Source organism: Theropithecus gelada, chromosome 18, assembly GCF_003255815.1.
Source record: "Theropithecus gelada isolate Dixy chromosome 18, Tgel_1.0, whole genome shotgun sequence".
NCBI classification, from domain to species: domain Eukaryota; kingdom Metazoa; phylum Chordata; class Mammalia; order Primates; family Cercopithecidae; genus Theropithecus; species Theropithecus gelada.
This window is the reverse complement of record NC_037686.1, coordinates 47,424,264-47,441,409: the sequence shown is the minus strand read 5'-3', so window position 1 is coordinate 47,441,409 and position 17,146 is coordinate 47,424,264. Positions and strand designations below refer to the sequence as shown.

At 35.8% G+C, this 17,146-nt stretch overlaps 1 protein-coding gene across 1 annotated transcript in view; it reads right to left on the bottom strand.

Annotated features, from left to right (window-relative positions):
- RAB27B (RAB27B, member RAS oncogene family) overlaps window positions 1-16,725 on the bottom strand; it is a 162,323-nt gene extending 145,598 nt beyond the window's left edge. Inside the window, exons 1-2 of the mRNA XM_025365217.1 lie at window positions 16,650-16,725; window positions 16,444-16,518 (exon numbers count right to left, since the gene is read on the bottom strand). The gene's annotated coding sequence lies outside the window, so the exon portion shown is untranslated. The remainder of the gene's footprint in view (window positions 1-16,443; window positions 16,519-16,649) is intronic.
- Between the last annotated feature and the right edge of the window lie 421 nt (window positions 16,726-17,146).

Genomic DNA, 17,146 nt, shown 5'->3' with positions numbered 1-17,146 from the left:
AATAATAAAACTAAAGAAGATGCCCAGGCTTCCTTAGGCTGTTTATATAACTAAAATATTCATATAAATATATCAGAAATTATGTGCTTTTTAAAAAGGCTTTGGAGATTCTTCAGTGCCTTCCATAATCTAATCTTACCCTCAGAGAAAACATTGATCAAGTCATTATGAAAACCTATTGGAAGATTTTACTGTCGTTTGTTCTTATATTATTGGTTATTGTAATAAATTAACCACAGCCAATACCTCTCTGCTTCCTGGTGCTTGCTTGAAGTCTCTGCTCTAAGGTATAGGCTAGAATTGGTATCTGGCACAAAAGACAGTTCCAGAGTCTCATAGAAGAGACAGTATCAAGTACTCTGCAAAGAACAGGCTCTTAGGGATAGGTTTCCAAATTCTCACGGCTTAGACAATTCTCCGACTCTACAGTGGAGTGAGTCATCATCTCCTAGGCTCCTTTCAGTCCACTAGCAGACGTATTATATGAAGGCAGACCGCTGACCTCAGATCCAAGGCGAGAAAAATTAATCACCAGGACAAAATGAGCTCATGAGGAAAATTTAATTGTGATTATTTGTCTGGAATATGACTGACATTGTTTTAATTTTCTACTTTTAGTAAGTATATAGAGAATCACTATCTTTCTTCTTAAGCTATATTAGTAGATTATGCTTTTGTAAACTTAAGTCAAATGTTCTAAATGATATCTAAGTGTCACTGACCCACTCAAAATTTGGAAGCAAATATTTAGAGTCTTCTTACTTTCCAAGGTAATAAGTTATTTGCATAGGATTGATAAGAATCTCTGCCTATTTTTACCAGAACTTAACTGCCTAAATCACTGTAGCAACCAAATCTACACTTGGAGTGTCATATTTGAGAGGGATTCATATTTAATCAAGTATGGCAGCAACTCACCATTAAGGAACATATGTGAGTTGATGCAGGACCTGCTTCTAGAGTCCTAGGACAGGTAATAGGAAAGAAGTAAAATTCTGGAAGGCTAAAGAACTTAGCAAATTTGACGGGCCTCTAGAATAGAAGATTTCACCTAAATTTATAGGTACTACGGGCAAAATCTAGTGGAGGGAATGTTTTTGGGTTGGTTTCCTAGCCTTAGAAAAGAACAACAAGAGAGATCAAGAGTCCAACCCAAGTTCCTTCTGAAAATTTCTAGACAGAAGTGAATTTTGTGGCCTTAGTAGTTGCTCAATATTGTAGAGTTCTAGATTAGCAGAGCAAACTCAAGAAGAACTGTATGATTAATTAATGTTATTGACACACCCCCAGAAATAATCAAATCAAACCTGGACTCCAAGAAAACTTCATTCATAGCTGGGTATGGTGGCTCATGCCTGTAATCCCAGTGCTTTGAGAGGCAGAGGCAGGAGGATCACTTGAGCTAAGGAGTGTAAGACCAGCCTATGCAACATAGCAAGACCCCATCTCTACAAAAGATTTTAAAAAATTAGCCAGGCATGGTGGTGTGCACCTATAGTCCCAGCTACTTGGGAAGCTGAGGCAGGAGGATTGCTTGAGCCCAGGCGTTTGAGGTTACAGTGAGCTATGATCATGCCACCACACTCCAGTCTGGGTAACAGAGCAAAATCCCATCTCTAAAAGAATAAAAAATAAAAAGACTTCATTTACAAAACAGGTGATGAGCTGAATTTGACATATAGACCTAGTTGGTTGACCTAATCTAAACCATGAAAATAATGCAAAAGATGAGCAGAAAGTCCTTTCAATAATATATGAGGGAAAAAGCCACTTAGGATTGTCTAGGGGAAGGGATTTAGTTCGTATCAATGTTATTATTGATTAAAAGTCCCAGAATTGGTGAAGTTGCTTGTTAACCTGTAGAGGTTTGTCCTGTAGAAATATAAATTACTTTTGTCTGGTGGAACAGAAAACTTCCATACCTTTTATTTTTAACTCAGCAATCTTATCCTAATATTTTTTTTAATTGATAATTAATATCTAATTTCTTAAATGCTCTCTGAACTGGTCATTATATATTACTGATATTCTTTATTAACTAATAAGCTAAAGAAAATCTTTTACACATGTTGATTACATATTTCCTGAGAGTTATGATTTTTTTATTTTAAAATTATATTTTAACAAAACTATATTCTGGTACAAAAATACCTGGTTAAGAATCATAAGCCATGGCTTCTGTTTCCAGTAATGATGTGTCACACTTAGAACCTCAGGCTTGTCACCTCTAAACTGGGTGTTGGCCAAGATCTCAAATGTCTCCTTCAAATGTCACTTTATATATTATAAAACTGAAAAGTTTGAAATATATTAACAGAGACGGAATATTATTGAAAGAAATAAACTTGAACATTCTTAAGACAACTCAAACAGACCTGGAATACACCAAATCTTTTCATTGTAATAACAACCATCATGATCCATTCTAAATGAAAAAGTACCATTTAAATAACTTTGCCAGGAGCAATTGCTCTTTTATTGAGCCATTTGTTCTTTAGATAGATAACTTTTGATATGCACACAGAATGAGACAAGATTTATGTCTTTCCTAGAGTTTTCTTCTTGCCAAGACATAAAAAATGGTAATTCTTTATCAGAGAGCTTACACAATACTCAGTATGTCTTTCCACCTTTTTTATACTGACAGCAAAGTTGCTAAAGATCTGGAATAAAATTTTGATCTAGTTTGAATTTAGACAAATGGGAAATTTTAAACAACTAAAACTTATCAAGGAAAGACATTGAAATAGTCTGTTAAGGGCCATACAAACTTCTATATCCTAAGATTCTGTTACAATAGCCTACAAAATAATTTTTTAAAATTGTGAGTAAAAGATGTTAATTGTATGATATTGATCTTGGTCATTTGTTGAGACTTGCTTTGTGTTGGAACCTAGTACATTTTTGGAAACATTTATGCATAAAAAGAATTTGTATGTATACTTAAAAAAGAATAACTTCTATTGGTTGAAGATTTCTTTTGTTGTTGTTGTTATTTTTTGAGATGGAGTTTCACTCTTGTTGCCTCTCGGGTTCAAGCAGTTCTCCTGCCTCAGCCTCCCAAGTAGCTGGGATTACAGGCATGTGCCACCACACCTGGCTAATTTTGTATTTTTAGTAGACACGGGGTTTCTCCACATTGGTCAGGCTGGTCTCGAACACGCAACCTCAGGTGATCCGCCTGCCTCGGCCTCCCAAAGTGCTGGGATTACAAGCGTGAGCCACTGTGCCCAGCTGATTGGGTGAAGATTTCATATGCATCCATTGGATTGAGATTTAAATTGTGTTGGTCAAACTTCCTATCTCCTTGTGAATTTTTGCCCCGTTTCCGAAAGAACTTTGGTCAAATCTCTCACTATGATTGTGAATTTGCCCACTTTTCCCTGCTCTATATATTCTGTTAATACATTTTAGGCTGGCTACATCATTAGGTGCTTACAGGTTCAGTATGTATTGAACCAGTGAATTATAACTTTTATCATTATTTCACAATCCCTTGAAATCCTAATTGTTTTCTGCTTTAAAATTTATTTCCCTACTATGATTATTGCTATTCCAGCTTTCATTTCATATCTGCTTGTTAGACGTTTGTGTATTATACCTATCCCTTGTTTAGTGATATGAATTTATTCCTAAAATCCTTATTGCCAAATTAAATAATTTCAAATGAAAAAATACATAAGACTATTACTTCGGTAACAAAAGTGACAATGTGTTTCATCCCAATCCAAGATTCTCAAAAGCTTTCACAGCACAGCCAGAAAAACAGTAATAATGTAAACAAAGTCATATAGTGTGTTAGTGCGTTCTTGCATTGCTATAAAGGAATATCTGAGACTGGTTACTTTATAAAGAAAAGTGGTTTATTTTGACTCATGGTTGCGCAGGATGTAGAGGAAGCATGGTGCTGGCATCTGCTTCTGGTGAGGGCTCAGGAAGCTTTTACTCATGGCAGAAGGTGAAGTGGGGCCAGCACATTACATGGCAAGACAGGGAGCGAGAGAGTGAGGAGGAGCAGTCAGGCTGCATAAACATCAGCTCTCATATGAACTCATAACCACGGGAGGGCACTATGCCACTCATGAGGCATCAACCCCCGTGACCCAAACACCTCCACCGGGCCCCACCTCCAGCACTGAAGGTCACATTTCAACATGAGATTTGGAGGGGACACACATCCAAACCATATCATATAGGTAATTAAAAAATAAAAAGAAATAATTGCAGCACGAATATAACTACAGCATGATGACAGTTGATTGTACTTGTCAAGTGAGGAGGACATGATGACGGGGGGGGGGCATTGGCGGAGAACCATGCATTTGTCAGAAGCTGCAGTCTATATCAGCACCTGTTTCTCAACTTTTCGGAACTTATGGTTAGTTTTTCATTCCAAATGCACTTGAACATAGTTATAGGCACAGATAACGTCTTCAGGACAAAATAAAAAGTAAACACAAGAGCACTTCCTAAATCTATGGAAACAGTGATGTACATGACAGACTAAAATGTCATAAAAGATATGACCTCTTCACCTCTCTCTTTGGGTTTACCCAAACACAATGTATAATTAGAATTATGAATATATAAATTTGTTTTTTAAAGATATTTTCTGATCAGAAAATGTTATATTAAGTAAACTGGTGGGCATGACTTTACCTTAAAAAAACCCAAATTATCACTTCTTATTGCATCCTTCCCTAGTGAATTATACCAAATGGAGAAAAAGAGTCTTCAGTAAATTAGAACTCTTCGAGAGTCATTTAAAGCAAAAGGCATTAATTGAACAATCACTAATGTGAGGCTGGGCTTAACTTTCAACATTTTTTTTCTGGTCCTTTTGTCTTAAAGGTATCTCTTATAAGAAGCACATAAGTGGATTTTTTTTTTAAATCTAAAGTTGTTTTGATTAATTCACTTATAGTATCATGTTCTTTGATGGGGGATTTATTTTGTGCTTTCCATTTACTAAGTTTTGCATGTTTTTACTGTTATACTTGCCTGTTTTGCTTGTTTTTACTATTATACTTGCCTGTTTTCTGTGGATTAATCAGGCTTTAAAAATTCCCTCTTATTCCTTTTCAACAACTTTATAACACACTTGACTTAACAATGTCTGAAGTTAACTAACAGAATTAACCTTTTCTCAAGCAATACAAAATACTTTAGAATGCTATAAATCAAACGATTGCCCCATTTCCATGTTATTGTTTTCTAGTAGTTTAATTCCACCTTGCTTTTAAACTCATTCAAATTTTCTCTTGTCATTGGTGTTCCACGATCTAACTGTAATATATTGAGGATGTAGGCTCCTTTCTAGATACCCCTCTTGGGGTTAAGTGTGCTTATTGTCTCTCTTCTGGCCTTTTTCAGGAAAGCTATTGGTCATCAACCCTTAGAATATCACTCTTCCCCTTTTCTCCCTAGTCTCTTATCTTGAAATTCTTACTAGGTAAATATTTAAACTTAATAATTCTAGGTTCCTTGTATTTTGTGCTTCCCTTTTAATTTTCCTGAATCTCCTTAGAGTGATATTTTATATTCCAAATGGCACTAATAAATAGACACTTTACAAATATATAAGTCCCTGTAGACTGTCTCCTTGATGTTACAGTTTTCACAGGTAACTATGTCAGCCTGTTACAAAGTCCATCAGGCAATGTTATGCTTTTTGCTTTTAACAGTCATATACGTTATAATGAATATAAGAGGTGAAAAATAGCCCATGTTGTTTACTCAGATATTGAAGATTTCTACTAATTTTTAAACAAAAATTCCTGAATTTGTAGGCAGGTTTCCTTTGTTTTTTTGTTTTGTTTTGTTTTTGAGACAGAGTCTTACTCTGTCTTCCTGAAGTATACTGGTGTGATCTTGGCTTACAGCAACCTCTGTCTCCCGGGTTAAAGCAATTCTCCTGCCTAAGCCTCTCAAGTAGCTGGGATTACAGGCGTGCACCACCAGGCCTAGCTAATTTTTTGTATTTTTTGTAGAGACAGGATTTTGCCATGTTGGCTGGGCTGGTCTCAAACCCCTGACCTCAAGTGCTCAGTCTGCCTCTGCCTCCCAAAGTGCTAGGATTACAGGCATAAGCCACCACAACCAGCTGGTTTCCCCTTTTAACCATTTCCCTTCCGCTCAAAGAACTTCCTTTAGTATTTCCTTTAAGTAGACCTACTAGTGATGAATTTGTTTAGTTTTCACTTGATAATTTTCTCAATTTGCTCTATTTCTGAGAGATTTAATTTTGCTAGATAGAGGATTCTGGATTGACAGTTACCATGGGCTTCACCCCTTAGGGTCTGAGATTGTCTTTCTAGCTGAGGGGGGCAAGAGTAAAAGGTAACAAAAACTTCACCCCACTGAGGCTGCCATCCGCACTGCCACCCCCATGATAGGGAGGGGAGGGCTACTAGTTCTTTGTTGACACTTGGATGGAGATGGCCAAGAAGAGTCTAAAGGCTTTTCTGTAGCCTCCCCACCCCTATCCCACTCCCATCTTCTGGCCAGAGGAAGTGAACTTTTCTGAAGCTTTTTTGGTGTGTTCCTGTTCAAAGATCTGCAGTTTAGACTGATTTGGAGCCTGTTGGGATATACAGAATGTAATAACCTCAGGAAATACACTGCTCACTCTCCCCTCTATTTCTGACTTTCCTATGAGTCCCCTTATTCTTATTCACTTTTCAGAGTCCTTTCAGAGACCTTCAAACCTGTCATATTTTATGCAGAGTTTTTAGTTGTAGTCAGGGAGCTGTAGCATGGAGTGTGATTATTTCATCTGGCCAGTTGTTAAGGTGATTTTAATATTCCACATATGAAACAAAACACTATATAAAATAAAGGAGTATCAGCATTTTAAATGGTGGCAAAATAATGTGTATTTTCTCACTGATGCTGAAACAAAACATATAACTATAAACAGTTTTATCCAAAGGTGTGCTGCTGCTAAATGCTGTGGATTTTTCCTGACTATATTAAAAGGGAAAAAAATTAATTTATAGTAATGCATGTGATTATATCTAAAAGGCAAATCTAAATTTGTTTAAAACAATATACAAATATCTTTATTTAGTATTAAGAACTCACCCACAAATATTTAGTTTTTTGTCTAACATCCTTTACACAAAGCTTGTTTTAATGCATACATTTTGCTATCTGCCTCTGAGGCACCCCACTACCAGAACTGAAGCTCTTGAAAGTAAGAGAATGGACCTTACCTGCCTGCCCTTATTCACCCACTAAGAAAATCCCAAATCATATTTATGAAGTTGAATTTGAAATCAAAGTTAGCTTTCCAAAATTTTCTGTCTTGGACTTACATTTTGCTTTTTATTTTATATATACACCTGATTTTCTACTCTTCTGTGTCAATTTGTATTTAACAAATTTAGATTATATATATATACCTAAATATATATATATAAACTCTGGGCTGGGCGCAGTAGTTCACACCTGTAATCCCAGCATTTTGGAAGGCCGAGGTGGGCAGATCACGTAAGGTCAGGAGTTCGAGACCAGCCTGGCCAACATGGTGAAATTCTGTCTCTACTAAAAATACAAAAATCAGTTGGGCATGGTGGCACATGCCTGTAATCCCAGCTATAGGCTGAGGTAGGGGAATGCTTAAACCCGGGAGGTAGAGGTTGCAGTGAGCTGAGATTGTGCCATTGCACTCTAGCCTAGACAATAAGAGCAAAACTCTGTGTTAAATCTGTTTTTTTTTTTTAAAATAAAATCTTATTTTGATATGACAATGAAGACAACAGGTCAACGTGGATTTTTAGTTATTGTTTATTCTGCTGTATCCTTGCCAACAGGCAAACCCATTAGCAGTCTAGAGATTCTTTACAAAATAGATGTATTTCAAAACTGGCAATATAATGGTTAAAAAGGTAGAATTGCCCTTACAGAATAAATGAAATTACCGCAAAATTAATTACTCTGATTCACAATTTGAAGGTAGAAGTGTTTATATAAAGAAAATCATACAAATCATAATATATTTTACAAGAATCTAAAACAATGTTTCCTCAAGTATTATTACTGTAGAATTAAATCTATGTGCCCTTCAAAATATGGGTTAAAAGGCCTTTTTGTGTGTTTACTTTTAATCATGTGTGAAATTAGAAATCCACTTCCTAACAGGGTTTTTTTTTTGTGAAACAATTTGAAATCAACTCTGCTGAATGTTAGCGAACAGCAAGAACAGTGGTGTAGTCTGTGTGATAGATGTTCATAACGTAGGCTAGTTTAAAAGGCAGACTGTGGGGAAAATCTTACTGCTAAACATCATGAATTTTTTGGAAACCTGAAAACAAGCAAAAATGATATCATACTTCAGTGTGAGATGTGTTAGAAATTCTCTTCGGCCAACCACTTTTTCTTAATGTTGTGGTCACCAGTTTAATGTAGTATCACCTAGATAATTTAAACTGGAATACTAAATATACTTTGCAACCATCAGATTTATGATGCTTGAGTTTTTATTTAAAAATACAATAGGCTATTGAGGAACTTGGGGGAGAGAGTGGGCCTAGAGTCTTTCTTACTTGAATTATTATTCAACTTAACTTTAAAAAGTAGATTTGTAGTATATTGGACCTTGCTTATGAAAATACAGGCTGTTTCATGTAAAGTGAAATGTTTTAAATTAGTTCCACTCTAACTTTCAGGACATCTGCAGGTCTCGTAGATGAGCTGTCATGAGGTATCAATATATTGAAGCTGTCTTCTTTCACTTTATTATGCAGCAGGTTCACCAATTATTTCCATAACAAGTTAGATTCCAAAGAATTCTTTAAATTTTCTGTAAGCTAGTGTTTATGAACACATTGCATAGACTATGATATGATTTGGCTGTGTCCCCACCCAAATCTCATCTTGAATTGTAATTCCCATCATCCCCACATGTTGTAGGAGAGACCAGGTGGAGATAATTTAATCATGGGGGTGGTTTCCCTCATCCTATTCTCGTGATAGTGAGTTAGTTCTCACCACATCTGATAGTTTTATAAGGGGCTTCCCCCTTCACTAGGCTCATTCTCCCTCCCGTCACCCTGTGAAGAGGTGCCCTCTGCCATGATTGGACGTTTCCTGAGGCCTCCCCTGCCATGCTGAACTGTGAGGCAATTAAACCTCTTTCCTTTATAAATTACCCAGTCTCGGGCAGTTCTTTATAGCAGCATAAGAATGCACTAATACAGGCTACAAATACTACCTTTTAAAGAACATACACAACTCCTATAAAGAAATCCAGTATTGTATTTTTACATGGAATTTCAATGAGGTAAGTAAGGTACATTAAAGTCATGTAGTTCAGTCACTGTTTGGAAACTTGAATCCTTAGTAAACTCACCCTAAAATGGTTCTCAAAGGTTGATCACCACCAGAGACAGAAGGAAGAAAAAAAAGAACTAACGTTTACTGGATACCTATTGTTTTCAGTGCTTTACATGTATTATCTCATGTAATCATTCTGGTAACCTTGAAAGGCAATCTTCCCATTTTTCTTTTAAAGAAGTATAGATCACAGAGATAAGTCGTAAGTGGCACCCTTAAGAGGTGCCTACAGATCTGATTCCTCAAACCACGTTCTTCCTTCTACACCACATTGCTCTGCCACAGGAGTCACCATCCCTAACGAGGTCCACTGAACTCTCACTGAGATTACACTATTGGTCTAGAAAAGTTCTCTTACTGTGCCCTGAAGTACAAGTCTCATCCCTCTTTCATGTAATAGCCATTCAAATCGTTAACGACAGATCATAAGTAAGAATCAAGGTTACTCTTAACCATTCTGTTCACGAAACAAAATATCCTCTGTTCATCCTTTGAAAAAGTTTGAAACTTCTCCATCCTCTTAAAAATCTCCTTGATATGGTTTTTAATGAATCTAGAGCCCTCCTAATGTGAGAAGCCCAGAACCAGACACAGAATCACTGAGTAATACAGTAGTACAGTAGGTTTTTGTTTGTTCGTTTGTTTTTGACACAGGGTCTTACTCTGTTACCCAGGCTAGAATGCATGTGATCTCGGCTCACTGCAACCTTCGTCTCCCAAGTTCAAGCAATTCTCCCACCTCAGGAGCACACCACCACACCTGACTAATTTTTGTACTTTTATTAGGGATGGGGTTTCACCATCTTGGCCAAGCTGGTCTTGAACTCCTTATCTCAAGTTATCCACCCACCTAAGCCTCCCAAAGTGCTGGGATTACAGGCATGAGCCACGGCACCCAGCCAGTAATACATATTGGGCTGTCATCTCTCATGTTCTAGATACTTTGCTCCCTTTAATGTAGCCTAAGCATGCATTAACTTTTCTAGCAGCCACATCATATTGTCCACACACATTGAGTTTACTGAGAATTCAAACTACTAAGTAATTTTATATACATGCTGTTGCTAAGTCATGTCTTTCTTGACCTGGTTGAATTTTTGGATGCTTCTAAAATATTTTAAATTTTTCCTGCTTCATCAGTATTTTTGTGAGACTCAGCCAGTTTTACCTCTATTTTTACATTCAACTTTTGATGTAAATAAAAATTCCCCACATTTCCACACATGATACTCCTCATCACTAAAATCACATTTGAAAAACCAAGTGTGAATTTATAAAATATGTTCCCTAAAGAGTACAGATTTTGGCCACTATGCCATGGTTCTGGTGCCATCCAACAGTTGGATTACAGTCTCATCTTTGCAAATAAATATTTATATGAACAAACATATTTATATTTCATGACCTGTTGCCCTTATTGCTTTATGACATTTACTGGTAGATTAATTGGTAGTGACACTGAAAGGAATCATAGCTATCATAATTAAAACAAAGTTGTAAATAATTTGGTGTTTTAAATAAATACTCAATTGTCTGAATTAAAATGTGGGATAGAAAGAATTATGCAAACTACTAGATGCATACCTTGAAGATTGTCTTTAAAAGCTGATGTGTTACTAGGGACTTTATCTGTCTGTTTATCTACTGATCTATCTATCTATCTATCTATCTATCTATCTAATTCTCTATCTATTGTTTCTCTCAGAATTACATAATCGATAAAATTTTTTATTATTTACAGTCAATATTACTACTTATAATCAGGATTATATTATATGTGGCATTAGTAGACCTCCTGTACTGACTTATTCCTTCCAGATTTCTAATGTTGTATTTGCAATAAACATAAGTTCCAGAGTTGTTCCAAGCATAATAGTTGAATAATAGATAAATTTTTGAAGAAAATGACAAAATACCTGAGATTGTTGATTATCATAAAATCCAATCCCAATACAAAGCAATAAAGAATAGGACCCAAGTAGATCAAGTTACGTCTCTAATAACGTGCCGGTGGGGCACCTCAGATTAGCAGGTAGATTTTAGACAAGTAGCAGCACAAAGTCTCATAAACTTGAATTTTACTTACTGGCCTAACTCTCTCCCACTGCTTCTTTAATCCCCAGCAAGAGGCTTTGCTCCTTCCTGGTTCTGAACAAGGACACATTTTAGTCTGAACACGTCAATTTGTCTGTGGCTGCCACTCAGGGGAATTCCATTTTCTTTTACAAGACTGGAAAGTTGTCCCAATCAAGTCCAAACCCATCACAGACATTTTCCCCCAACCATGCCTTTTTTCTTTGCCAGACTTTTCCATTTTTAAAAAATTTAGTTTAGTTTTCTGTTTTGACTTTTGTTTGATAAAGTACCTTCAAATACAGCCAGCTGATAGACTCTAGGAGGAAGGTTTTCCTTTGAAATAACTGGGGGAAAAACATTGTTGAACCATTTTGATCCTATCCATCCATAACTGTAGTGTCAAGAACAATAGAAGGAAAATATTTAAAATCATAACATAGCAATTTTCTACTTTAAAAAAAATGTATAGCTGTTGCTTGGGGGAATACATGTGCATGTTTGTGTGCAGGTATGTATTTCATGGCTGCATGCCTATGAGATGACAAAACCCCAAGCATCTTTAGATGTGAATTTTCCAAGTGTCAATGAACTACCTTCTTTATCCATAAATTTATCAAAGAACTACTTATTTTTATCAATTGCCTCTTCTACTTGAGCTGAAAACTGTGCTGTGCACTATGAAATGCCATGTGCATCTCACTCAGCTTCTCAAGAAGGCGGATGTGATGGGCTGAGCCCAGTAAGCACAGTCCTGCCAGAGGCTATGTCTAACCTCTGTGGATGTAGTCATCTCACTCCAGTATTGCCTGAGAGGAACAGCACCATAATTAACACCCATCCACCAGTGTGTTGGTGGTTTCTGGGGAGATGAGCAAAATTAATAACATCTGCATCTAACAAAGATCCTAGTTGAGGCTTGCTCTTTAGAAGATTCAGGAACAATGCTTTCTTTTTCTGTTGTCTGTGGAAGTGCCAGTCTTTTCTCCCTCAACTCTGTGATAGAATTCACCCAAAAAATTTAAAGAAAGGGGCACAGGAGTGGTAAAACAGTCAAATACTTGTTTATTGGATGAAGTATTTGAAGGAGTTAGTTCATAAAGTCTCAGCACTTCGTAAGTCATCATGGAAATTAAATTCTTCCATAGTGTCACGGACACTCAATGTATATCATCTCATTTTTCCTCTTGTCAAAATTCTGTAACATTTTATCAAACGGGCTCCAAGGGTAAATTGCTCAAGATTTCAAGGTTTAAGAATGACATAGAATGAAATTAAACTGCAGCAGGTTTGCTTCTATATCCACACTCTTGCTGTCATAGCATCGTGCCTCTCATTATCTGGTTAACTTTTTCACCTGGATCCCTGATGATACATCACTTTTTCAGGAAGTCTTCCAAACAACCCTAACTGAAAATGCCACGAAGTCATTCATTATCACAGTATTGTCTTTTAATTTTCCAGTTAGCACTTATCAGATAAATTCTGGTTTATTTAATTGGTAATAAATTATAGCAATAATAACAACATAATTTTAGTAACAATGCCTTTGGTTAATAATATTTAATTGCTTGCTTTTTGCCTCTAGTCCTTCATGAAATGATGGAAACTGTGCAAAGGGGGACATAACTTGTTTACTGCTCCAACTCCCATACTTGCGATATAGCAAGAGATCATTAATACGTATTAATGAAAAATAATCCAAAGACATTAAATGCTGTGTCCAAAAAACCTTACACTGATTGCAACATGCAAACTCCAATGATCACTATTATGTGAAAGAGCAAATCTTATTTGCAATTTAAACATCTGTGAAATCATGATTGATATTTATCGACAAGCTTCCTTAGTGTTAACCTCCTCCCTATCAAATAATATATTTAAGGGAACAGGAGTGAAGTTATATTAATCGTCTCCCATGTTCACATCAGTTACAGTTGTGTCAACCAGGAGGGACGAGTTAAAGCAATGTTTTGGATAAACTTGCATATCAACAAATGCATCAACACATTGCATATATGTCCTTTACACTCAAAAACTGAGTCTCACATATTTAAAAGCTTTCTGCTATATCTCCAAACTTATTTCTTTATAAGTAATATCCAGTTCTGGAAACAACAAAACCTTTGCTCTGGAGAAAAACTTCTTCCAAAACTATATGGATAATAACTTTGCCTTTTGCCAAACTCCAACAAAATACATTATTTTGCCTCCCAGCTCAGACAACTATAACTGATGTGGAGATGACACATCACTCATATACTCTCATTTTCTTTCCTTTAAGTCTTTTATTTAAGGGGAAATCATAATGGGAAAATCTCAAGTTACATGTAATTCCTATTTATTGTGGCATGTGTATGTATGTGGCCAACAGATTCTTAAAAACTCATATTAGAACTGCAATTATCTTTCATGACAAATAAAAAAGGATCGTTTGTTATTCTTCTACATTTCTTTTTTTCATCCATTCAGTAAACACTGTCTCCCACTGGCCTACCATTTGTCCCTGGATGCCTTATTGCATTTTTCTGTGGTTTCTACTAGGAGATATGTTTTCCTGCTTATACAGATGCTCAGAAAAAAACTTTTTTTAAGCAAACTGCAATACCAGAATAATTTTACTGATAACTTCTTCCTTTATGTTAGCTTCTTCTGGATGGCTTAGTACTGTAAATGCTATATTTTCCTATGTAGAAATAATGTAAAAGCTGTCTTTTAGAAATGTCTTTCTAAGTATTCTATTCATGAAAGAGTTTCTGTTAGGGAATATTGTCTGTCTTTGCGGATGGAAAAGGACTGCTGTTGGTGAAATTGGTGGAATGAGATTTACTATTTATTGGAACTCTTTTAGCTAAAAATATGCATGTTAAAATCCATCTGTTAGAAATGTCTACCTTAACACTAGCCAGTAAATCTATATAATATTGATATCCACCTGAATCTCTTGGGCTGCACGACTTTTCAAGGCCTTGGGATATCCTCAGGCATCAAACTCATTGACAAGTTGTCAACGAGTGTCAGTGAAAGAATACTTTCACATTCTAACAAATTTGTTTTAGCCTTTACATTTTATTTCTTAGCTTAAGTCCCATTTGTTTGCTAGTAATTCTGAACTTCTGCTAAGTACTGTGCCAACTGTGTTCATTTGATTAGGTCAAGCCAGTGGACTTAATTTTAGGACCTAAATTCAGGAAGAAAGTTCAAAATTCATGTTCTGAAAAGTGTGTCTGTCAAATTCTGAATAAAAACATACATTCTTGGGATTTTTCCCCTATCATCATTGAATTCAATGAATCTTTATAGACATGAAACCAAAGTTTAAGGCTGCAAATCATTATATGATGGGTAAAAATTTTCAAAACTAAGTTTTAATTTGAAAAATTGAGTCATCTTCACAGACTTGGAATATAGGAAGTATTTTTAAAAGAGAAAGGAGAAAACTTTAGTAACACAAAGTTTATGAAGATATGTAATATACACAAACTCAAAAATAAATTGTAGGTGCACCAATGCAAAAATAAGTTTAAAAAATTACTTTGCCTCAGAAACTAACGAAAGTTTATTACGGCCCCAAATCTAATTACCCTAACTTCCTTCAGAAGCAAGTCATTGTCTAGAAAAAATGACTTTCTCTGCCTAAGAAATGTTATATAGCAATATAAACATGTTTTTTAATATATTTCTTTTCATTTGCTAAAGATATTGCAAATTAATGATTACAATCATTTGTAATTTTACTTACATTTAAAAAGTATAGGTATCATACTTATATAGTAAATATTATATCAGAATATTCAAAATATAAAAAACCAGTAAAGCAAAACTTAGTCTCTTTCTCCCTCATATCCTCTGCCCCTCTTTTGTTTACCAAATAAAGAGTTTTAAGGGAACTATAGGCACATTTTCAAAAATTTGATACCTAAGCATTTTGAAATCACATTTAGGGTGTTTCAATATATTAAATATAAGAAACTTAAACATATACCTTTTTGAACCATTAAAAGTATTTTAAAAATTCTTTAACAAATGCTTGTCATTCAAGCCACACTTTTCATGTTGATGCCTTGCATTGTGTCTTAGTTAAATATTTTCTTTCCTGAAATAAATTTTGAGGGTACTGTTTATCTTACAATTTTTCATGAACTGACCACTAGCAGAACTTAATATTTTGTTCATTTATGAATACATTTACCTATTACATTTTGGCATAATATATATAAATTTAAACTTATTACTGTGGTCAAAACCACATCTAACAGTTTGGGAACGCTTTAAAGTTTTAAAAGAGTCTTGAATGCATAAAATTGGCGCCAAGGCTCTTAAAAAGCACCTTCAATTGATTTGTAAAATACTCAAAAAGAATTTTCCATTTCTGCCATAAAATCATAATCATTGGGTTTTCTAACAGCAAACTACTCCCTTATCACGCCTAATCAAGATTATTTTTGAAAAGGAAAAAAGAATCTTAGATTAGCATTGTTTTTTAATGTTGCTGTGTGCCATCTACTAGCTGTGGTATTGAGTCAGGAAAAAGTGTATGGTATATTGTTAAGAAAAAGCAAACTAGATTTCTCTTCAGTGGCTTTACACTGTGAGGCACCAAATGGCTTAATAGTTTTCTGGCAGTCCACATCTATGATAGGAGTATTTGCAGAAATAAAGAAAGCATAAAAGGACTCCTACACTGCACCATGGCAATGATTAGAAAGGACAGTCTTTGAGCTTTGAAAACAGAAAGCAGAATCCAAGCATGCAGTCTGCAGCCCTGAGCATAATCTCTTTCCCATCCAAACTCAGTTGCAAACCCAGCTTCTCTTGCAAACCCACAGGCTGGAAGAGGAAACCACAGCCACTCCAAAGTAGAGTTTCAGGCCCATCATTAGTGGTTTCTGTCACCATCTAATTGCATTTGCTTTATGAATGATTTTTCATGCAGATGGCATCTCACATTGGCTCTTTCAACGAAGAAGAGGAAGGTCAAGAGACACGACTAATACAGCTAACACATTAGAGATCTGTGACCAACGTACTCACATCTCCAAATGCCTCCAGATTGCAGCCTCTGGAAATATCTAGCCCATTTCTTTATGGCACTGTTGCTTCGATCAGCTGTGGAAATTAACATAAAATAATATAGTAACCCAATAGGTGCTGGACGGCATTTCAGAGCATCATTTTAAGGGAACACTAAAGGCACATGACAATATTCAAAGTCTGAGTGATAAATAGCAAGTAAATACCTTCTAATCGAACAGAAAGGGGAAGGATGCTGAGCCGATACTGATGCTGCCTGCTCTCTTCCTGTGTAACAGCAAAGGCGGCTCAGTCCCTCTGACGGGCTGTGAAGCGTGGCTGCCTATCGGCTCCTGGGCGGTCCTAGTGCCTGCGCCAGGTTAGCACACAAGGTAGCTCCAAAGAGCCTCCCTGTTTCTGCTAATTCTTCTAGTGATTATCACCAAAGATTTTCAGGGATGTCAGCCAGCTAAGCATCAGGGCAGTGGGGTTTGGGTTTGGAAAAAAAAATAAGTGAATACAGTTTGCTACTGTCAATCAGAAACTGCTGTTGAAACTAGAAAGGATTATAGGTCTTGTCTGTTAAATAAATGATGTTCATGAAAATGTTGAAGCCAGAGGGCTGTTAAAAAGAAAACTAATTTGATAATATACTGTATCTACTAAAATCCATTTGTTTTGTTTTATTTTTTCCATTTTTAATGTGTAAAGTATAAAAATTAAG